We start from the raw sequence: 25,535 nt of genomic DNA on the forward strand, positions 1-25,535 counted from the left end.
CTTGAGCTTTCCAAACCGAATTCAATAACACCTCCAAATGCTTGTTTGATTCTTAGAACAGTTTTAGGAAATTAGGGTTTTTCTCTGAAAATTATATAATTATTTGTCTGCAATTGATTTTGATATGAAATAAATTACGGTAAAAGGCTATTTATAATTACGGAAAATTAGTATCCCGTTGGATCATTCCGGATATAAAACGGTACGTTTATTTGTAAAAACTGATCCAAATGGTATCGGTTTTCGGGATAATTATCCAAATCAGTACAATTTGTACTGCGGTCTTGGTCTCAGCGCCTGGTTACACGTATTACGAAGTGATAATTGTGATAGTTTAATGAAAAGCTCCCGTTTATCGAAAATACGGGTTTTATTGATTTACCGAAACGAATATTGTATCGAAAATGTTGCGCCGGGACCCGCGCAGGACAAACCGTATGCCAGATCGAAAAAGTTGAAACATGGAATATGCTCGGAATATTACAATTAGGTTAGGAAGGAGTTCTCGAAAGAGTTTCGGGTTTCAAAAACGTAACAACGGTTGACGTCGGTTGATTCCCGTTTTTATAAAATAGATTTTAATTACCCGGAAAAAGATTTTAGAAATTTCATATGATTCTCCGTACTTACATACTCAGGAACTAATCGGGCCAATTCTGTAAACTTGGCCTCAAATTCCAACATACTTCTTTCACCTTGTTTCAGTTCTTATAAATCCATAAACCAACATAAAAATAATTAGGAAGATATGACAATTATCTATATTTTATTTTGGACATATAAAAATTAAAATACTCAATTAATATTATTTTGAATATTCAAGTACAGATAACACTTAACAATTAGCTCACAGAATAGATACTGAACACACATAATAATTATATAATAGCAAAAATAATTACACGATATGTCCCGGATATTACATCCTTCCCCCCTTAAAAGGATTCTGTCCTCAGAATCTCTAAGAAAACAAATGAGGGTACTTTTCTCTCATATCACTTTCTAACTCCCAGGTTGACTCTTCAATCTTTGGGTTTCTCCACAATACTCTTACTAACTTTACCACTTTATTTCTCAATACCTTCTCTCTTTCCTCTAGAATCTCTATCAGACTCTCTACATATGATAAATCTGCTTGAAGTTCTATTGGCTCATATTCTATTACATGCCTGAAGTCTGGATTATATTTCTTAAGCATTGATATGTGAAAAACATTGTGAATGTGCTCCATGTGCGGAGGTAACGTCAACTCGTAAGCTACTTTACCAATACGCTTTAGGATTTCAAAAGGTCCGACATATTTTGGGTTTAGCTTCCCTTTCTTCCCAAACCTTGTTAGTCCTTTCCACGGTGATACTTTCAATAATACCAAACTTCCTTCTTCGAATTCCATGTCTTTTCTTGACTGGTCTGCATATTTCCTTTGACGATCTTGTGCGGCTATTAATCTTTTGTGGATAATTTCAACAACTTCCTTTGTCTGCTGTACCAATTTGGGTCCGAGTATTTTGCGTTCTCCTACTTCGTCCCAATATACTGGAGATTTACATTTGCGTCCATAAAGGGCTTCATAAGGTGGCATCCTAATGCTGGCATGATAACTGTTGTTATAAGCAAACTCTACCAGGGGTAAATGCTCGTCCCAACTTCCTTTGAAATCAATAGCACAAACACGTAGCATGTCCTCGATTGTCTGGATTGTTCTTTCACTTTGGCCATCCGTTTGGGGGTGATAGGCCGTATTCATATTCAATCTTGTTCCCAAACATTCTTAAAAACTCTTCCATAATCTTGAATTAAACCTTGGATCTCTATCAGATACAATAGACACTGGAACTCTATGACGAACTACGATCTCTTTCAAGTACATATGAACTAACTTGTCGAGCGAAAATCGTTCATTTATAGGCAGAAAATGAGCTGACTTGGTAAGTCTATCTACTATAACCCAAATGACATCATGATTAGCCCTTGTCCTTGGTAATCCAACTATGAAATCCATGGTAATATGTTCCCACTTCCACTCTGGAATCTCCAATGGCTGTAGCAATCCGCTTGGTCTCTGATGCTCTGCTTTAACTCTCTGACATGTATAGCATTTACTAACCCATTCCGCAATTTCCCTCTTCATATCTGGCGACCAATAATTCTTCTTTAAATCTTTGTACATTTTGGTACTCCCTGGATGGATGGAATATCTTGAACTATGTGCCTCTTGTAAAATTTCATTTTTCAGCTCCGTCACTGGCGGAATCCAAATTCTTGAAGAAAACCTAAGAATACCTTGATCATCTTGTTACGTGCATAATTCCTCACCTACCAAACTATTTATATCTTGATCCATTACCTCTTTCTGGCATTTCTTTATTTTCTCCAATAACTCCGGTTGGAAAATCATACCGTACACTTTTGCTTCCTTAGGCTTGCAAATTCTAATCTCCAATTCTAATTTTTGAAATTGTTTATATATCTCTTCAGGTACGGATAACACATTTAACCTTTCCTTCCGACTTAACGCATCTGCTACAACGTTCGCCTTACCGGGATGATAATTAATCGAGCAATCATAATCCTTGATCAATTCTAACCATCTCCTTTGTCTCATATTAAGTTCCTTCTGGGTAAATATATATTTCAAACTTTTGTGATCCGTGAAAATCTCACACTTTTCTCCATACAAATAATGTCTCCAAATCTTCAAAGCGAAAACTATAGCTGCTAACTCCAAATCATGAGTAGGGTACTTCTGTTCGTGTGGTTTCAATTGCCTTGACGCATACACAATCACCTTGTCGTGCTGCATAAGAACACATCCTAATCCTTTGTAAGAAGCATCGCTATAAATTATGAAATTCCCTTGATCGTCTGGAAGTGACAAAACAGGTGCTGTGATTAATCTCCGCTTCAATTCCTGAAAACTTTCTTCGCACTTGTCATTCCATATAAACTTTTCATTCTTTCGTGTAAGCTTTGTCAATGGTGTTGCAATTCTTGAGAAATTCTGAACGAATCGTCGATAATATCCTGCCAATCCCAAGAAACTTCTTACCTTAGTGGGTGTTCTCGGTCTTTCCCAATTCGTAATTGCCTCGATCTTTTCCGGGTCCACTTTGATCCCTTCATTACTGACTATGTTTCCTAAGAACTGAACTTCCTGTAGCCAAAACTCACACTTCGACAATTTAGCGTATAACTTCTTTTTCCTTAAAATCTCCAAAGCTGTCCTTAAATGTTCCGCATGATCCTCCTCCGTCTTTGAATAGATCAAAATATCGTCTATAAATACTATAATGAACTTGTCCAAATATTCCTTGAAAATTCTGTTCATCAGGTCCATAAACGCTGCTGGGGCGTTGGTCAATCCAAAAGACATCACTAAAAACTCGTAATGTCCATACCTTGTTCTGAAAGCTGTCTTTGGTATATCTTCTGGTTTGATCCTCAGTTGATGATATCCCGATCTTAAATCGATTTTGGAGAAATACTTGGCTCCCTTCAATTGGTCAAACAAATCATCAATTCTAGGTAACGGATACTTATTCTTGATTGTCAACTTGTTGAGCTCCCTATAGTCGATGCACAGTCTCATGCTTCCATCCTTCTTCCTGACAAATAATACCGGTACACCCCACGGGGATACGCTGGGTCTGATTACTCCTTTCTCTAACAGCTCTTGTAATTGCTTTGCTAACTCTTTCATCTCAACGAGCGCCATTCTATACGGGGCCTTGGATACTGGTTCGGTTCCAGGTGCTAAGTCGATTGCAAATTCAATTTCTCTATCTGGAGGAAGTCCTGGTAACTCGTCGGGAAATACATCTGGAAATTCCTTCACAACTGGAATATCTTCAAGTTTTGCTGGCTCCTGACTTCTATCGATCACATATGCTACGAAATGCTCACATCCTTGTCGTACTAACTTCTTGGCTTGAATCATCGTTAAGAACTTCTTTACCTGCTTCTGTCCCTTAAACGTTACTATTCTTTCGTCTGGCGTTTTCACCATTACTTTCTTATTTCGACAATCTATCTGAGCATCATACTTAGATAACCAATCCATCCCTAATATAATGTCAAATTCTCCTAACTTAAACGGTATCAAATCTACACAAAACTTACTACCAGAAATCTCAATCTCACAATTCCCACAAACTTGGTTAACAGTTACACGTTCTTGATTTGCTAATTCCAAAGTCATTATTTCATTTAAATACTCAACTAGACAATTTAACTTACTAACAAAATCTTGTGAAACAAACGATCGAGTTGATCCCGAATCTATTAACACTTTGGCACATAAAGAATTCACATTAAGCGTACCTGCCACGACATCCGCATCCTGGATCGCATCCTTCACCGACATGTCAAAAACTCTAGCCCTCGGAGTCTCATTCACTGTTGGGGTAGATCCCATAATCCTTAATGCATCACTGACTGGGGCTGGTGTCTTGCAATCCCTGGCCATATGTCCTGGCTTTCCACATTTGAAGCATATAAATCCAATGGCTGGAACCTTCACTGCTGGATTTTGGATAGGTTGATCCTTATTTGCTGGCTCTCTTGCTGGTTGATTTCGGCACTCCCTCGAGTAGTGCCCTTTCTGGTTGCATTTAAAACATACCACATTCAACTTGTTATAAACTCCTCCATGCTTCTTTCCACATACTTGACAATCTGGAAAAGTTAAACTCAACTGATTCGGCTGATTCACATTAGCTAGACGATTGCCCTGGCCTCCGTCTCCTGCATTTTGTCTCCTGAAATTAAAATTTCTCCCTGGCTGAAACTTGCCCTTCTTAAAATTTGGAAACTTCCCTGTTTGTGACTGACCCTCACTTCCCTCAACTTTCCTTTTCTTACTTTCCTTATCTTTCTGGAACATCTCACTCTCTGTCTCTGCGATCATAGCCTTCTGTACAACCCCGACATAGGTATCCAATTCAAAAATAGCTACCTTCCCTCTGATCCATGGCTTCAAGCCTTGCTGGAATCTCTTAGCTTTCTTTCTATCAGTATCAACATACGACGGCACATCTTGACAATTCCTCAAACTTCCCCTCATAATCTGTTACCGACATGTTCCATTGCTTTAATTCTAAAAACTTCAGCTCCATTTGATCCTGAACAAACTGAGGAAAATACTTTTCTAAAAACAATTCCTTAAACCTTTCCCAAGTAATAACATCTGTGCTTTCCAATGTCTTCACCATCTCCCACCAATAGGTGGCCTCATTCTTCAGATAGTAACTTGCAAATTTAACCTTCTGCTCCTCTTTCACTTTTACCAAGGCAAATGCCTTCTCTATTTCCTTTAACCACACATTTGCTTCAATTGGCTCTAAGGAACCCTTGAATTATGGTGGGTTTACTGCCTGAAAAGTTTTGAAAGTTACCTGGGGATTGGTCTGTCTCTGCTGTTGTTGTGCCAGGTGAACTGTTTGTTGGGCCAGGATTTGAAGAATCTAGGCTATTACTGGGTCCATGGGTCCTGGGTTCACATTCGGGTTTATATCATCTTGGTTGTTATTGTTGTTATTGTTGGTTTCTTCATTCTGGGTGTTGGTGCGGGTATTTCTTCTGGGAGGCATTTTCTGTAAAGAATCAATCAATTTATTTAGCTTTTGAATCAAATCTTTGTATAAAAGAAAAGTTTTATAAAATAGGAATATCTCTTTTTGAAAACAGTTGTAACTAAGTAAATTGCATGCTTCTTTACAGAATATAAACAGTTATGGAAAGCAGGGTACATGGTATCACAGGGTATACTGGTGCAATAAATAAGGTAATGTAAAACAGGTGCAATAAAGTAAATGACAGTGTTGGAAAGGAAAAAGGTACTGATATATATAGATCAAAAGTTTTAGGTAGTACAAGCATAAAGACGCTTCGAAAGTAAAAGCAAAAAGGGTACAACAACCTACTCACTAGTCAACATCGCTAGTCTATAAATACAACTCAAAAGTCTACTGATACACACTACACACTACTGTCCATACTACATAACCATAACAACACTGCTCAGCATCTCCATCTCAGAATCTCTGGCTCATGGCAAATCTGGACTTCCTATCTCCTCAAGCTCCTCTAGAACCCACTTAGCCCACTCCACTAGGAAATCAGGGGTGATGTCCTCATGTGTAGCCTCAACAATCCTCACAGCAGCTGCTCTACGAAATGCCTGGAGCCTCTCCCTAAGTCGCCTCTCACCACTCCCCTTCTCTCTGGTACGTATGATATGTAATAACTCCTGGATCTGACCCTGTAGGAATCGCTGCTCCATAAGGCAAGCCTCAAACTGATGATATGGGACATGATAGGAAGAGAACTGGAAAGGTACTCCTGTGACTGAATGACTAGTAAGCCTGAATCAGCAGGTGGGGGTCCTCTGACATGTGGCCTCATGCCTGGAGGTGGAATAGCTTGCAATGGTACGGGCTGCAACACCGGTGGAGGTAGAATAGCCAATGCTGGTGGAATAACAGGACGTGGATCCGATGCTGGTGCTCCAACTGAAGGCTCTGAGTGATCAGCTGATACGGGAATAAAAGAGTCGGCCACCTCTGCTATCTGAAATCATATCGTAATATAAGAATCTTGTACCACGACGCAAACTATACTAATACCGGTTATACCATAACACTCAACCTCTCGACATTCTATCATCCTATACCTTACTTCTAATCCTATCCCTCTACCCATTCCCGTCAACCTAGGCTTGTGTCAGTGACTTATAACCTGTAGCTCTGATACCAAACCTGTGGCGCCCTCCAAACCCGGGTCAGAAGTTTGGGGTCCACACACACACCTTAATTATAACCTGCTTATAACAATAATAAAGATAATAATAATATATGCAGTGACCCTACTTACCAACCACCACGGACCGCAACAGGTTAAAGTATGCACACAAGCCAAACACACTAATATATTACAAACCGTTCAAATCCCAACTTTTTCAAACTCAAACTGAGTATTAAACATTTTTACAAACTCTTACAAACTTAAATTATCCCAAAAGAAGCCTACTAGCTCAGCTTTCTCAACCTGAACCCCTAGCTCTCGTGCTGGACTGGGGATCCTCGCTACCAACTGGTTCCTTTTTAACTGGAATGAATATAAACAACATCGCACAAATGAGCTAACTAGCTCAGCAAGTCACAATGACAAAACTGAGAATAATGATCATCAGGTGAATATGATTATGATATCAAGTGAACAATGGATTATAATTTAGAATTGGATATTATACTTTTAATTTAAAAACCAAGGTTAGGCTGCTGATCAGTCACGCACTAACCCCGAGCAAGGCACACAACATTGCTCTAACTACTGGATCCAAGGCACACATTGGCCTAACTTGACCATTATATGGTCTGACCACGAATCTGGTCCATAATTTTATAAAAACAATCCAATTCTAACATAATAACAGAATATGCAATAATAAACAATAACCGAAATCATTAACAACAATAAATGTTTAACAATGAAAGGGTTTCAATCCTTGTAAGGATCAATAAGGCAATTTAAAAGCTTGGATGCTGGGTAATGAAAGAATTGGATAACAAAGGAATCAACATTTCAGGGTTTCAAAGATTTAGGCTTTCAAAGCATAGGATACAATGATTGAATGTACAAGTAATTCAGTTCAGTGTTTGGGATTTTGTTTACATGTATTTGTGGAGTAATATCGTATACTTGAGATTTGTGTTTAGATATACAACAATCAATGGTCTAGAAAGAATAAGGTTTATGGCTCAAGAACAATAACTGGAATCAGAGTTTAGGTTTCAGTGCTTCAAAGCACTTGTAGTATCAATCTGACTATCAAATACTATAATATCTCGAGAAAGTTCAGAACACTTGCCTGATATTAGCTTACTACACTGCACTCGCTTCCAATCACAAGCGTCTTACTCCTCAACTATCTGTTTCCCTTTCCTACGTCTTGCCTCTTCTGCTCACATATCATAAGCATCTATCAATAATTTACTCATGGAATTCTATTCAACACATACTCTATCTACCCTTCGTTTTACCCAAATCCGATTAACGGATTGAAAGTTATGCGATAATCAAGTAAACACCGAATATATAGACCGATAGTCAATTAACAAGTCACGTATAGCACATAATACATCACGTAATCAATGATATATTATTTATAAAGAAGTCTCGGGTCATAAATAGGCTTTCTGGTATTTAAAATGATTTTTAAAACATTTTTCGGAATTAAAACGGGTCGTTGGATCAATTTCGGGTTAATAAACAGGGTTCGGTTGGCCAATTCTAGCTCCGAAATAATTTTAGAATAATTATCGAGCCTTGGAAATAATTTAGAATAATAATTTAACGCTCGAAACTATTTTTCAGAATTTTTAAATCATTTTTAAATAATTAAATCTAATTAAATAATTAATTAAAATCAATTAATAATTAATTAAATCAATTAATCAATTAATTTTCGAATTAATTGACCAATTAATCAATTAGAAATTAACTGAAATTAATTAACTAATTAATTTAGATTTATTTATGAATTAAAAATAATTTTCAGAATTAAAATAATAATTTTTAGAATTATCAGAAATTAAAAACGAATTTTTATAATAAAAATAAATAGGAAATATGATTTTTAAACATTTTTAAAACAGAAATCCAATTTTTGCAAAGTCTGGAAACTACAGGGACCAAACTGCATCGTTTTCAAAACTATAGGTACTAAACTGTAATTTTCCAGGGGGGTCGCCGGAAAACAGTCGGGGATGGCCGGAGAACACGTTCCAGGGATGCTCAGGCCATCATCACCTCCAGATCACATCTACACAACACCAGGAACACAACCATGCAATCAATTCATCCTAACAATCCCTGAGTTGGCCGGAATTTGGCCGTGAAATTTTCCAGTTTCCGGCGAACATCGGAAAACTTCAAAACACAACTCCCTTCTCTACAGATCTCGTTGGTTCATGAAACTTATACGACTAGATTGCAAATTTCACAGAGAACACAACCCACTATAACACAACATCAATCTATCACAGAATAAGAAACCCCCAAATTTCAATTAAAAACATTCATACGGGTTATAAACCCTAATTTTAAAATTCGAAAATCAAACTCAAATTTGAACATGTTATTGAACTCCAAATCAGACGTATGACATATGAAAATCATCAGGAAAACAAGCTCTACAACATGCAATCATCAAATCATACAAACAATCATCCGAACAAAAATTCATATTTTTAATAAAATAAATTCGAAAATAAATAAATTTTTAGAAAAATAACCGTGATTTCTGCAGGTGTATGGATTACAGAATCTGGTAGAGCTCTTCAAGACCTTCAGATTGGTTACTCGAGCTTTCCAAACCGAATTCAATAACACCTCCAAATGCTTGTTTGATTCTTAGAACAGTTTTAGGAAATTAGGGTTTTTCTCTGAAAATTATATATTTATTTGTCTGCAATTGATTTTGATACGAAATAAATTACGGTAAAAGGCTATTTATAATTACTGAAAATTAGTATCCCGTTGGATCATTCCGGATATAAAACGGTACGTTTATTTGTTAAAACTGATCCAAACGGTATCGGTTTTCGGGATAATTATCCAAATCAGTACAATTTGTACTGCGGTCTTGGTCTCAGCGCCTGGTTACACGTATTACGAAGTGATAATTGTGATAGTTTAATGAAAAGCTCCCGTTTATCGAAAATACGGGTTCTATTGATTTACCGAAACGAATATTGTATCGAAAATGTTGCGCCGGGACCCGCGCAGGACAAACCGTACGCCGGATCGAAAAAGTTGAAACATGGAATATGCTCGGAATATTACAATTAGGTTAGGAAGGAGTTCTCGAAAGAGTTTTGAGTTCCAAAAACGTAACAACGGTTGACGTCGGTTGGTTCCCGTTTTTATAAAATAGATTTTAATTACCCGGAAAAAGATTTTAGAAATTTCATATGATTCTTATAAATCCATAAACCAACATAAAAATAATTAGGAAGATATGACAATTATCTATATTTTATTTTGGACATATAAAATTTAAAATACTCAATTAATATTATTTTTGAATATTCAAGTACAGATAACACTTAACAATTAGCTCATAGAATAGATACTGAACACACATAATAATTATATAATAGCAAAAATAATTACACGATATATCCCGGATATTACAGTTTATCTTAAGAAGCTTTACGGTAATGGAAAAATGGAGGTCTTTAATGGCGATCCAAAAATGATGAACGGAGATCCTTAGCAGCTTCTCCTCAAGTGTGAAGCACTCCACCGGTATCCACCAAGAAAACGATGTAATGAAGGAGGAGGAGATGAAGAGAATTAGGGTTTTGTAAATCTTTTTGGTTGAGGCAAAAATAGGGTCTATAATAGTATATTTATAGGCAAAATTTTCAGCTAAAAATTTTCCCATAAAATATTATTATTATTAACCCTTTATTATTCTCATTAATAATTAAAACACCTTTTAATTATTAATCATTTTTCTAAACACTTTAAAAATAATTCTCTCTCTTGATTTAATTTCCAAAAATTAAATTCTTAATTAATAATATTAAGAACCTTGTCTTAATTAATTTATAATCAATTAAATCTCATTTAATCAATTATTAAATTTTCCAATTAATTATTTATTTCATAAATAAATAATTATCAGCCATTATTAATTAATTCCTCCACCAGTAAATTATTCTCTTTTATGGTGTGACCCTGTAGGTTCAATATTATGCCGGTAGTAGAAATAAATAATAATAAAACTATTTTATCATTATTTATATAAATTCTCTAATTCATTAAATATGATTAATTAATTAATCATATTTATTCTACATCGTGAGGGATACTTCTCAGCATATCGCGACTATCCGGATAATACGAATTCACTGCTTAGAATACCAAGAACCTATTCAGTGAGTAGTTACCGTACAATTAATTCATTCTACCCTGCAATGTCATGATTAAATACAAGGCATGAAACTTGTGTCAAGCCTATCTTATTTAATCACTTGCTTTCCCATTCACTATGCTTAGTTCTATTTAATGTAAATTAGAAACTCCTTTCTAATTTCATTCACTCTGGCCAGAGATTCCTGAACTAACATAAGTGGATCAGCATTGAACATTCTCTTCCTACACTGGAAGGGATAGATCCTTTATTGATCATACACTATCTTCGTGTATAAATTCCTATACCCAATAGATCCCTTATAATTGTCCCTTGAGACTAAGAACTAAACCAAAGCATAGTTCAGTGTACACAAGATGACTATGATGACCTCAAGTCTAAGGATACTTGTACAACTATCACTATGTGAACAACTGCTGACACATGAGTGAACTCCATCAGTTGTTCAGCTGTGTGAGTCATGTTCAGCGAACTTATTCTATAATAAGCACCTACATACTAGCTATAGTGTCACCACACAAATGTCTACGAGAACAGACATCCTTCATAATGAAGCAAGCATAGTATGTACCGATCTTTGCGGATTATTAATTACCAGTTAGTAATCCTACGACCAGGAACTATTTAAGTTTAGAGTTATCATCTTTTAGGTCTCATTATTATGATCTCATCACAATCCATAAAAAGCTTTACTCTAAACTGTGGTATATCTTATTTAAACATTTAAATAGATACAGCCCGCAATAAAAACAAAACAAGTCTTTTATTAATATCAATGAAATCAAAACATATTACATAAAAAAAAATACTATATATCACCTTATATATATATAAGGTGATATATAGTATTTTTTATTCCTAAATCCTCATACATGATTGGACTTAGGACATATCTCTTTCAACCTTAGTAGGATTTGTAAGAGCATATCCAATTGGACATTGGAGTAAAAAATCCTGTATATCATGAAAAGATTGAGGAAACTGCTGATGTGTGAGTTGAGCCAAGTAGTTGTTGGTTCCAAAAGTATTTCCATGAATAATGGTGGTTTGACTGAAGAGGGGTGAAAGCTCAGAAGAAGACATGATATTTGTAGGTATTGAGGAAAGATGTTCGTTAGATGTGAACAGTGAGGCTGTGTGTATGACAATATGTGTCACAAAATTTCTTGTGCAAAAAGAAGTTTGCAAAGTTTAATTGTATGTAACACATTTGGAGAAGGAAGCTTTGGTGAATTAGACTTCTGATAGAGGATAATTACTGAAAAATTGGAGTAGAAAGTGGAGTTATGTGCGGAATTAGCAACAAAGAAAGCACTGCTCTTGTAGTAAATTGCTGTGTGACTTTGTTCAACAGTTTTTCCAATTTTAAACAGTAATTAAGAAGACAATCACCTTTGCAGCATTAAACAATTCAGAAATCATTTTGTCAATAATATTCTAAATTAAAATAAGCTGACCCGTCATCAGTATTTGGTTCCTCTTATCTATCAGGATTTGACATTGTCAGGATTTGACTGTTTCAAATTCATCAGTGTTTGCCAAAAACACTCAAGCTTATCAGAAGACCACAATTTTAATCTCAAGAATCATAAAGGGATATATGTTAATAGTGTAATGTTGAGATTAATAGGCTACACTAAAACATTCACATGCATACACAGCCAAGATCATAGACTAAATCTTGTAAACAAAAGGAATTTCATTAAAAGATCAAAGAAGTACATTTCATGAATTTTTTTATTACATGCAAAAGATGATTACAAGAAAATCCTAGTCTAAATAGAAGAACATCAACAATATTGGTCTAAGAAGCCTGAAAAAGGTGATGGTGAAGAGAAACAATCAGAGGATGTTCAGTGCTTCTTCCTTCTTTCAACAAAGAGAACAACAAGACGAATGACTTTCTCTTGTTGTCAAAGAGTGTAGAGGTGAAGATCTTTTTGGAATCCCAGAAGATCATTTTTGATGACTTTTGGAAGTTGAATCCAGATGTCGTCTGAGATGGCGTTGATGTGATATGGAGTTTGCATTTCATCATGAAAGATAGTCACAATATTAGTGTAATGGTTGTAGAACCAGTTGAAATGCACCATCATTTGAGAAGAGAGAGATATGATAAATATAGATGAGGAGAGTGTTTTGTGTGTTGGACGAGATGATTGAACTGAAGAGAAATGATGGTTTAAATAACCAAGGGAATATCAAGGGACTATGAGACTGATTGATTAGTAAGTGTAGAGTTATCTTAATAACTTAACCAAAAGATGTCTTGTTAAGGCGAGTCTTCCTAGACTGATTTACAATGATGACAATGATATATATTCATACATGCACAATTAGTAAATAAATTCACTTAATTCATCATGCATATAATAAAATACATCAAAAATTCCTAGTTTAATATCTTGAGCAGCATTTAGGACATATCAGGATTTGATCAATATGCATTAGGATTTGATCAAATATAAATTTAAAAGAATTTATTTGTCGCAACTAACCATACCAAGTTCATTGACAAGCTTTGTAAATGTTGCTTCAGGTAATGGCTTTGTGAAGATATCAGCCAGCTGCTGCTCAGTGGGAACAAAATGAAGCTCAATTGTTCCTTCCATGACATGCTTTCTTATAAAATGATATCTAATGTTGATATATTTAGTAAGAGAGTGTTGCACTGGGTTTCCTGTCATAACAATAGCACTTTGATTATCACAATAAATAGGAATTTTAGAAAATGATAATCCATAGTCCATGAGCTGATTTCTCATCCATAATAACTGAGCACAGCAACTCCCAACTGTAATATATTCAGCTTCAGCAGTTGTAGTAGAGCTAGATTTCTGCTTCTTACTAAACCATGAGACTAATCTGCCTCCCAAAAACTGACAGCTCCCTGATGTTCTCTTCATGTCTATTTTCCAGCCAGCAAATTCAGCATCTGAATAACCACATAATTCAAAATCAGCTTCCCTTGCATACCAGATACCAAGTGATACAGTGCCCTTGAGGTATCTGAAAATTCTCTTTACTGCAATAAGATGTGGTTCCCTTGGATTTGCCTGAAATCTTGCACACAGATAGGTGGCAAACATAATGTCTGGCCTACTAGCTGTTAGGTACAAAAGAGAACCAATCATACCTCTGTAATTTGAGACATCAACTGCTGTACCTTCATGAGGATCAAGCTTTGTAGCAGTTACCATTGGAGTAGTTGTTGTTGCACTATCTTGCATATTAAACCTTTTTAGGAGATTCTTTGTATACTTTGACTGATTAATGTAGATGCCATTATCAGTTTGTTTAATTTGCAATCCCAAGAAGTAACTCATCTCTCCCATCATACTCATTCGATATCTTGATTGCATCAACTTTGAGAACTTATCACATTGTTTTTGATTAGTTGATCCAAAAATGATATCATCCACATAAATTCGAACCAAAAGCAGATCCTTACCTTGATTCAGATAAAATAAAGTTTTACCTATTGTACCTCTTTTGAATCCACTTTCCAGCAGAAACTGAGCAATAGTCTCATACCATGCCCTAGGTGCTTGCTTTAGTCCATAGAGTTCTTTGTCAAGTCTATAAACATAATCAGGATGTTTAGAATCCATAAAACCTGGTGGCTATTCAACATAGACTTCCTCTTCAAGTTCTGCATTGAGAAATACACTCTTGACATCCATCTGAAAGACTTTAAATTTCTTGTGTGCAGCATATGCCAAGAAAATTCTGATTGCTTCCAGCCTAGCAACAGGAGCAAATGTTTCATCATAGTAAATACCTTCCTGTTGAGAATATCCTTTAGCCACTAATCTTTCCTTGTTTCAGATAATTGTTTCATCAGAATCAGTCTTATTTTTGAAGACCCACTTTGTGCCTACAATTGACCTATTTTTAGGTCTAGGCACTAGCTTCCAAACTTCATTTCTTTCTAACTTATTCAATTATTCTTGGATATCCATGACCCAATCTGTATCCTTAAGTGCATCTTCTAATTTCTTTGGTTCATCTTTTGAAAGTAGATTGTGATATAAACATTCATTTTGAGTTGCACTCCTTGTCTTTACACCTTCATCAGGATTTCCAATGATCAAATCAGGAGTATGATCTTTAGTCCATTTTCTAGCACTGGGAAGTGTCCTTTTGGAGCTAGATGCTCCCCCTGAATTATATACCTCATCAAATGCATTTGAGGCCCCCCCTGAATCTGTGCTGTTATCTTCTGATGAATTTTTGGGACTTGAATCATGTCCTTCTAATGTTGAATCAACATTGGATTCTGAATGATCAGATTGAGAAGAACCTTGAGTTTATTCTTCAGTGTTAGTACCATCAGCTGAACCTTGTTGTTGATCCCCCTCAACATGTGCAGGTTCATTAGTACAATGATTATCTTCAGAATCTGAAGGAGTATAATGATTTGACAGTTCATTAGAGTTTGATCCAGATTCCAACAATACATTTTCATTTGCAAAGATTAGACTTTCATGAGTGTCTTCTTCAAAACCAGGAATCTCCTTATCATCAAAAGATACATTTATAGAGACAACTACAGTATTTGTTCTCAGATTGAAAACTCTGTATACTCTTGATGGTGAGTATCCAACAAAGATTCCTTCATCAACTTTTGATTCAAACTTTCCTAACTGATCAGTATGAGTTCTCAAAACAAAACACTTACATCCAAATACATGAAGATGTTTGAGACTGGGCTTCTTTTCTTTCAGCATCTGATAAAGAGTAACACCATGTCTGTTTATCAGAGTCATATTCTGAGTATTACATATTGTGTTTACTGTTTTAACCCAAAAGTAAGTGGGTAGTTTTGCTTCTTCCAGCAGAGTCCTGCCAGCTTCAATCAAGGTTCTGTTCTTCCTCTCAACAACACCATTTTATTGAGGTGTACCAGGAGCTGAGAATTGTTGTTGTATTCCTTTGTACTTGCAGACTTCCTCCATCTTTGAGTTCTTGAACTCAGTGCCATTATCATTTCTCAGAATTTTCACTTTGTGGGTGGATCCATTTTTAATTTGCCTTATGTGATCCAGAAGAACTTCTGGAGTTTCATCCTTTCTGTGTAGAAAATAAACCCAAGTATATCTAGTAAAATCTTCAACAATTACAAGCGTGTACCTTTTCTTGTTGATGGACATTATGTTCACTGGTCCAAAGAGATCCAAGTGTAACATGTGATATGGATCGAAATAGAGAATTTTGTTTTACTTTTGAAGGATACTCTTCTCTGTTTGAACTTTTGGCAAGCATCACAAAGACCATCATATGAGTATAGCATATTTGGTAATCCTCTTACTAGCTCCTTCTTGGCAAGTTTATTGATTGAATTGAAGTTGAGATATGAAAGCATCTTGTGCCAGTTCCAACTCTCATATACTGATGCCTTTGAGATAAGGCAAGTAGCTTCTTTCTTAAGACTTTCATGCAGCATTGCTTCATATATGTTTCCATGTCTGTATCCTATCAAGATAATTTTCTTTGACTTGTTATGAACAACTTCACAGTGTGAGTTATAGAATACCACATGATAACCTATGTCAGTGATTTGACTGATGCTGAGAAGATTGTGCTTCAGTCCTTCCACCAGAGCTACATTCTCTATTGCTACTTTTCCAATTATCAAGTTGCCATATCCCAGAGTGTGTCCTACATTTCCATCTCCATAAGATACATCTGGGCCAGCCTTCTTCTCAAATTCTGATTGCAGGGATTTATTTCCAGTCATGTGTCCTGAACATCCACTATCCAAGATAAGAGTATTTTTCTTGTTACCCTGCAGTCAGAAGAATAATTAATTAAAAGGATTTTTAAGGACCCACACTTGTTGGGCCCTCTTTTTGGACAACTTAAGCCTTTGTGATTGAGGAATACTTCTGACAGTTTTTTCTTTGTCAGGATTTGTCTTGTCAGAAGCAGATTTAGTGGAACTAGAAGAACTGAGCACACAAGCAACTTTATTAAATTTTGGTAGATGATAAGTGGCATTTTATACCACTTAGAACGTCTTATAATGGCTTGAATTGATGTCTTGAAATCAAGTATTTTGTGTATTTGATGCGTTTTTCTAGTGTCTTTGTATTTCAGGGTATAACTTGCGTAAGTAGGGAGATTTCATCATAATAAGCCTGGGGAAGTACTTGGAACCAGTTATGGGGAGTTGTGCAAAGAAATCAGCAAAATCAGGAGTAGAAGGTGGACTGTCCAGGCGCCTGCCTGGGATGTGAGGCGACCGCCCGGAGATGCAGGCGCCCGCCTGGGAACTGAGGCGGCCGCCTAGGGTCATAAATTTAGAATCTGATTTTTATAATTCAACTTCTATTGGGCTTCAGAGACTGCTGTTTCTTGTGGACTCTTATATAAACCTATTTGAGAGACTTTTCACAATATCAAGCAACAATTAACAATCAATCAAGCAAGGAGCAAGGAGCGAAGATTAAGAAGACCGTTTTAGCACACCATAATGAAGAAGAAGAAGCATACGTTATCTTGTGATTCTTTTATTCGCTGTAATAGTGGATGCTAGTTTTCTTTACTTTGAACCTTAATACTCTTGTGACGTACTCTGGTTTTTATTAAGTATTTTTATTAGTTTATATCGTTGTGTTATTATCATGTTTTCATATGAACCCATGGTGGCGATGAGTTCTATCATGGCCTAATCGTGATCATGGGGTCGTAGCGGATTTACTATGGATTTCTTTAGTTAATTGTTTAATACCTTGGTATGTGATGATTGTATGATATGTAGCATAGGTTGTGCTTATTTGTCTTATGTGCGTTGCGAATATATAAGATAACATGTTAATCTCTTGTGAAGCGACAGTGAATCTTGAGATTTAGAACTTGCCATGCTAGCATAGGTTCATGTATTGTATGCATGAGTAGTGGGTAACTCTAACCGTTTTACTTGCCCTGTGTAATCATAATGAATAACTTGCGCTTAAATCGTTATGTTGTCAAATTCTGTAGACATATAGGGTCTCAACATAATTGATGCCTATTCAACTTCTATCTTAATTGTGGATGCTTGGTAGAATGGTACTTGTGCAACGAAAGTTGGTTTTTATCAGTTTCGTGTTGTTCGATTAATATCATCACTGTTACATGTTAAGGGTAATAACAATAACTATTGAATAAAGTAGTAATGAAGTTATAATCTCATGTGTGTTTAATATTGTTAAATCAAGTGTTAATTTAAGTGTTTTATTCTCGTAGTAAATTGTAGTTAATAATTAGGTAATCAACCTTAAGTGTTATTGTCTTGACATTGAGAAGTAATCACACATTGGTGAGTAAGTGGTAATTGAACATAATTAGTCAGAGTCTCTGTGGGAACGAACTAGAAATCATTCTATATCACTTGCGAACACGTAAACTTGCGTGAATTATTAGCGCACGCTTTGTGCCTAACAAATTTTTGGCGCCGCTGCCGGGGACTCGGTGTTAATTTGTTTAGTTTATGTACTTGCCATCAGTGATCATTGGGACTCATTGATTAAGACTTATTACTTATTATTTCCGGTTATGTTTCAGGTACGCTAGCGAGCATTTATGCAAACACGTTCTCGCACTCACAAGAGGACTCTAGATACGGCTGAGACAGATTCAGTTCTTGATATTCCGGAGAAGATAGATTTTGAAGATTCGGATAAAGAGAGTGGAAAGAAAGAACCGGTAATCATGGGTGATCGTATAGTTCCAGCAGATCCAGCTCTTTTGGACTTTTCTCGGCCTAAAATTGATGACAGTCAGTCAAACATCATTCATCCGGCTATTCAGGCTAATATTTTTGAAATCAAGCCGGGCACTATTCAGATGGTGCAGAATTCTGTTTCTTTCGGAGGTGCTGCAACTGAAGATCCCAACATGCATATCAGGAATTTTGTCAAGATCTGCAGTACTTTCAAATATAATGGTGTTACTGATGAGGCTATCAAGCTAAGACTTTTCCCATTCTCTCTGAAGGATAAAGCTAAGGACTGGTTACATTCTTTACCAGCTGGGTCCATCACTACTTGGGAAGATCTTGCGTAAAATTTTTTGGTGAAGTTCTATCCAATGGCCAAGACTGCAGCAATGAGGAATGTTCTTACTCAATTTGCGTAGCAACCAACAGAATCTATGTGCGAAGCTTGGGAGCGCTATAAGGAGATGTTGAGAAAGTGTCCACATCATGGTATGCCTAACTGGATGGTGATCACTGGGTTCTATAATGGTTTAGGGGCCCAATCTCGGCCCATGCTCGATGCAGCTGCTGGAGGCACCTTGTGGGCCAAAAGCTATACTGAGGCCTATAATCTCATTGAAACTATGGCTGCAAACGAGCATCAAAACCCAACTCAAAGGATGATGCATGGGAAGGCAGCAGGTATTTTGGAAGTTGATGTAGCTACAGCTATTGCAGCGCAGCTCCAAGCGCTGTCTATGAAGGTCGATTCTTTAGCAAACTATGGAGTCAATCAGATAGCTATTGTCTGTGAGATTTGTGTAGGCTCTCATGCTACGGATCAATATTCTCTTGTTAATGAATCTGTTGAGTATGTGAACAATTATCAGCGACCGTAGCAGCCTGTGCCAACTACTTATCATCCTAATAATAGAAACCATCCCAATTTCAGATGGAGCAACAATCAGAATGTTGTTCAGTAACCATATCAACAAGCTGTAAGTAAACAGTTTAATCCACCTGGATTCCAGCAACCTCAGCAATACGCTCAAAGGCAATCATATCCTCAACAAGGAGGTGCTGCTCCACCTTCTAGTGCTGATTTCGAGGAGCTAAAGTTGTTGTGCAAAAGTTAGGCTGTTTATATCAAGACCTTGGAGAATCAAATTGGTCAAATAGCCAATGTTGTGCTCAATCGTCAACCTGGCACACTTCCCAGCGATACTGAAGTGCCAGGCAGGAAGGAAGCTAAAGAGCAAGTCAAAGCTATTACCTTAAGGTCTGGAAAAGTTGTTGAAGTTGAAAAAGTAAAAGATGGAGAAGCTGAAGTTGTAGATGAAGAAGAGAAGCAAAAGGATAAAGAGGGGGAACCAAGGAAGACTACTGTTGAACACACTCTGCCTGAGGGTAATACAGGGGAGAAACAGCTCTATCCTCCACCATATTTTTCTAAGAGATTGCAAAAACAAAAGCTGGATAAGCAATTCGGTAAGTTTCTGGAGGTGTTCAAGAAACTTCACATCAACATACCTTTCGCTGAGGCTCTGGAGCAAATTCCTAGTTATGCAAAATTTATGAAAGGTATTCTTTCAAGGAAGGTGAAACTGGATGATCTTGATACCTTTGCTCTAACGGAAGAGTGCAGTGTTGTGCTGCAACAAAAGTTACCTCCAAAGCTTAAGGATCCAGGTAGCTTCACCATTCCTTGCATCATTGGCAAGTTGTCATTCGACAAGTACCTTTGCGATTTGGGAGCAAGCATCAATCATATGCCGTTGTCTATCTTCAAGAGATGAATTTGCCTGATCCAAAGCCCACCTACATGTCTCTACAATTGTCTGATCGTTCGATTACATACCCACGAGGCATCATGGAGGACGTGTTAGTAAAGGTGGATAAGCTCATCTTTCCTGCAGACTTTGTCATTCTGGATTTCGAGGAAGATAAGAAGATTCCCATAATCTTGGGAAGACCTTTCTTGGCTACAGGCCGTACCTTGATAGATGTGCAAAAAGGTGAACTTACTATGCAGGTGCAAGATCAGGATGTGACATTCAATGTATTCAATGCGATGAAATTCCCTACAGAAGATGAGGAGTGCTTCAAGGTGGATTGATTCTGCGATAACTTCAAGACTTGATCATGTGCTAAGGTCTGATGCCTTAGAAAAATCCTTATTGGGGGAATTTGACAGTGAAGATGAGGAAGGCAATGAGCAACTACAATATCTAAATGCTTCTCCTTGGAAGTGAAAGCTAGACATGCCATTTGAATCTCTTGGTAATACTGATCTCAAGAATGCTGAGGGAAAGCTTAAACCATCCATTGAGGAAGCACCTACTTTGGAGCTTAAACCATTTCCTGAACACTTGAGGTATGCTTTTTTAGGTGATGCATCTACTTTGCCTGTTATTATTGCATCTGACCTTTCAGGTAGTGATGAGAATAAGCTCTTGAGGATCTTGAGAGAATTCAAATCAGCCATTGGATGGACTATAACAGATATAAAAGGGATCAACCCTTCGTACTGCATGCATAAAATTCTGCTAGAGGAAGGTAGCAAGCCGACTGTTGAGCAACATCGAAGACTTAATCCTATCATGAAAGAAGTGGTGAAGAAGGAAATTCTAAAGTGGCTGGATGCAGGAATCATATATCCTATTTTTGACAGTTCTTGGGTGAGCCCCGTGCAATGTGTACCTAAGAAAGGAGGTATTATTGTGGTAGCAAATGAGAAGAACGAGCTCATCCCCACTAGAACAGTCACATGATGGAGGGTATGCATGGACTACAGAAAGTTGAATAAGCCGCGAGGAAGGATCACTTCCCTCTTCCATTTATTGATCAGATGCTTGATAGGTTGGCTGGTCATGAATATTATTGTCTTCTGGATGGCTATTCGGGTTACAATCAGATTTGCATTGCACCAGATGATCAAGAAAAGACTACTTTCACTTGTCCATTTGGCATGTTTGCTTTTCGCAGAGTTTCTTTTGGCTTATGTGGTGCACCTGCCACTTTTCAGAGATGCATGATGGCTATATTCACTGATCACGCTGCCATTCGCTATCTGATCTCAAAGAAGGATTCGAATCCTAGACTTATTCGTTAGGTGCTCTTGCTACAAGAATTTGAGATAGAGATCAAGGATCGAAAAGGTACTGAAAATCAAGTAGCTGACCATCTCTCTAGACTGGAGAATCCCGATTCTACTTCACATGATAAGACATTGATCAACGAATCTTTTCCGGATGAGTAGTTGTTTGCAGTTCAAGAGGAAGAGCCATGGTTCGCAGACATTGTGAACTATCGTGTCAGCAATAAATTGCCTCCTAATATGAATGCGGCTCAAAAGAAGAAGTTTCTGCATGAGGTGAAGTGGTATATTAAGTCATTTGTGCCAGGGCAACAAGTTCTTCTATTCAACTCTCGTTTCCGACTTTTTCCCGGAAAGTTGAAATCAAGGTGGTCTGGACCATTTATCGTCAAAACTGTGTTTCCACACGGAGCGGTGGAGATTTTTGAGAACGATCTGAGCCAAGCATTCAAAGTAAATGGTCAGAGATTGAAGCACTATTATGGGGATACGGCAAACCGGGAAGTGGTTAGTGCCATTTTATTGTCAACTTAATCGAAATACTCTACGTCAAGCTAATGACGTAAAAGAAGCGCTTCTTGGGAGGCAACCCAAGATATGAGACCATAGGAACCCTTAGAATTTAGTACTCTATCCAAAAACCCAAAAAAATCAGAAAAAATGGCTGAATTTTTTTTATTCCCAGGAACCTTCCAGGCGCCCACCTGCAGGTTCCAGGCGGCCGCTTGCTGGCAGGCGCCCGCCTGCGGGTTCCAGGCGACCGCCTGCGACCCAAATTTTTGAAAATCCGATTTTCAGCCTTTAAAAAACAGAAAAATACAAAAACAATTCCACAACACTACAACCCCATTACCCATGATTTCCTTCTCCAAATCAACCACAAACCCCACTCCTAATCTAATTCTAACCCTAATCCTACCCTATATATACACACAACCTCTCCATATACACTCCAATATACTTTCAACTTACAAACCCTTTCCTACACACAAAACACAACTCTCAAACTCTTATTCTCAGTTTCAATGGCCCCAAAGAGATCTCGAACTGTCGATAGCAGCAACACCATTCCTACTGCTGATTCTTCAAGGGGTACTGCTGCGAGGCCCCGATTGGTGGATAGGGCTGCTGAGGAGGAGTATGATAGGGTTCTGACTAAGCCTATTCTGAAGGAGAGGGGATTTTTGCCATCGGGGAGGGATGGTGAGTTATTGCCGATGATTGCAGAAAAGGGTTGGATTACTTTTTGCGAGTCACCTGAGGCGGTCCCGATGAGTGTTGTTCGCGAGTTCTATGCGAATGCCAAGGTTGACAAGAATGGGTATTCTGTTGTTCGTGGGCTTACTGTTGATTATTAGCCCGAGGCGATTCACCGTGTTATTGGGCAGCGACAAAGGAAGCCCCAGGAGGAGAATTGGAATGAGAAGACCCCTGAGGATTTTGACTCGGATTTGATTATTGCTACTCTCTGTCAGTCGGGCACGGTATGGAAGTTTAAGACGGGATCTAACGAGTATCATTCTTTTTCAGCTATTGCGATGAACATGTATGGCCGTGCATGGAATGCCTTTATTTGTGCTAATATTTTTCCTTCTTCACATGCACATGAGGTTACAATTGAGAGAGCCAGGTTGTTGTGGGGGATTCTGAATGATGAGTATTATGTGGACCTTGGTGAGTTCATCTACCAAGGGATTTTAAAGTTTTTGAGGGGGGACGCATAACAACATCCCTTATGCCTCTGTTATCATGAAGCTGTGCAAGGCAGTTGGAGCCCACTGGCCTTCTTATGAGCAGCTGCAGATGCCGGCCGCTCGTATTGATTCATCGATGTTGAATGCGATGCAGGAGTGGACGGGTGGAGAGCCCGACGATCATGGTTTGGGATATCGTCTTCCAGGAGGACATCCAGCAGTTGGTGCTATGATGGCTAGGCCCAGTCAGGCTCATGGCGAGGTAGGTTATTCTAGAGCCCAGGGAGGTGATGGTTCAGGGATGGCTGATGTCCAGTACAGGAGGCTTTCCAGGAGGATGGATGCGATGTATGAGTCACATAGTAGGTTTGCGTAGGAGCTCTCCCTAGCACTTGGGACTGCTTTCAGAGGCCTTGGAGCTGATATCCAGTGGCCCATTTTTAGTGAGGACTCTGCTTATCCACCTCCTGACACTCCACCCTCTAAGGGTGATGATGATGATGATTTCTCTGAGTAGGTATACCATGTGTTCCTTTCTATTACCTTCACTGGGGACAGTGAAGATTTTAAGTTTAGGGGTGGTAGTTAAGGAACATATTTTTGTGTGTGTCATGTAGTTGCATATTCATGATAGTTTAGTTCATATAGTTGCATATTTTTTTCCATATAGTTTTTTTTAGTTTTTATTTATTTATTTCATAGTTTTATCATGTCATATAGCTCATGCATATACCATGATCCCTTTGTGTTACTTTCCCAATTGATATGTGATATTGATGCGAGTGTAGTGATAACATTAGAGTGATGTTAAATCTTGTTAGGTTGACATGCATGCTAGAAACACTTGTAATTTCACTAAGTCTTAGAGTATGCTTAAGGACTAGATTGTTGTCATGGTTTGATGGTTTTTGAGGTTAATCTATTGCTTATGCTTAGAATGTATGATAGGCTCTTAATGATATAAGGCATGAACATATAAAATTGGAGTAAAAATTAGAATTCATTGCTAGTCGTGGCTAGGCGTCAAATGGCTAGTAGCCGGCTCGTATTGTATTCGAGTAGTCTAGGGTTGAGCAAGATGGAGCGAAACACACTTGCTCAGAAATTGAAAAAAAAAAAGAAAAAGCATAAAAAAAGAGAAAAAAAGTATGGTTTAATGCATAACTGATCACGAGTGAGCTCTTTGGTATTCGAGTTATTAAGTTCTTAGGGGACTTTGTGCCTAGTGACCTAAGGCTTTTATAGTCTGGGATCCGCTAACCTAACGCTCGCTAAATAGATGCCATTGCATAAGTCTTTTGTGGACCTCGCTCATTGCACGATCAAATAAGCATTTATTTATTTTGTTGAATAAAAGCATGATTTCGTAATAAGCTCCAGTGATCTTGAAGTGTTATAAGTCATTTTGTGTCTAGAATATATTCTTCGTATAAACTTGTGATTGCCTTGAGGATAACTGAGTTATGATAATTGATCTAGTTTCGAAGCATATCCGTTAAGCATTCGCACACACCACATTTCTAGTTGTATGTTAGCTTGTGTGATTTGATTGATCTTTAGTCGCCTAATTGCATTTGTTGAGATGTCATGTGTTGGTTGGTATAGTCATTGCAATGGGGATCGCTGCATTTCATGTTTGTTTTTGAGTCTGTGACGCTTGAGGACAAGCATCGATCTAAGTTTGGGGGTGTGATAAGTGGCATTTTATACCACTTAGAACGTCTTATAATGGCTTGAATTGATGTCTTGAAATCAAGTATTTTGTGTATTTGATGCGTTTTTCTAGTGTCTTTGCATTACAGGATATAACTTGCATAAGTAGGGAGATTTCATCATAATAAGCCTAGGGAAGTACTTGGAACCAGTTGTGGGGAGTTGTGCGAAGAAATCAACAAAATCAGGAGCAAAAAGTGGATTTTTCCAGAAGTTGTCCAAACGCCCGCCTGGGATGTGAGGCGACCGCCTGGAGATGCAGGCGCCCACCTGGGAACTGAGGCGGCCACCTGGGGTCGTAAATTTAGAATCTGATTTTTATAATTTAACTTCTATTGGGCTTCTAAGACTGATGTTTCTTGTGGACTCTTATATAAACCTATTTGAGAGACATTTTACAATATCAAGAAA

At 37.6% G+C, this 25,535-nt stretch overlaps 1 non-coding gene across 1 annotated transcript; it reads right to left on the reverse strand.

Moving 5' to 3' along the window:
• Positions 1-19,027: 19,027 nt before the first annotated feature.
• LOC141675688 (small nucleolar RNA R71) lies at positions 19,028-19,134 on the reverse strand. The gene has a single exon (XR_012556329.1). It is a non-coding gene; the product is annotated as a small nucleolar RNA R71 (small nucleolar RNA).
• Between the last annotated feature and the right edge of the window lie 6,401 nt (positions 19,135-25,535).

The sequence above is a fragment of the Apium graveolens genome, chromosome 7, assembly GCF_009905375.1.
Source record: "Apium graveolens cultivar Ventura chromosome 7, ASM990537v1, whole genome shotgun sequence".
Lineage (NCBI taxonomy): Eukaryota > Viridiplantae > Streptophyta > Magnoliopsida > Apiales > Apiaceae > Apium > Apium graveolens.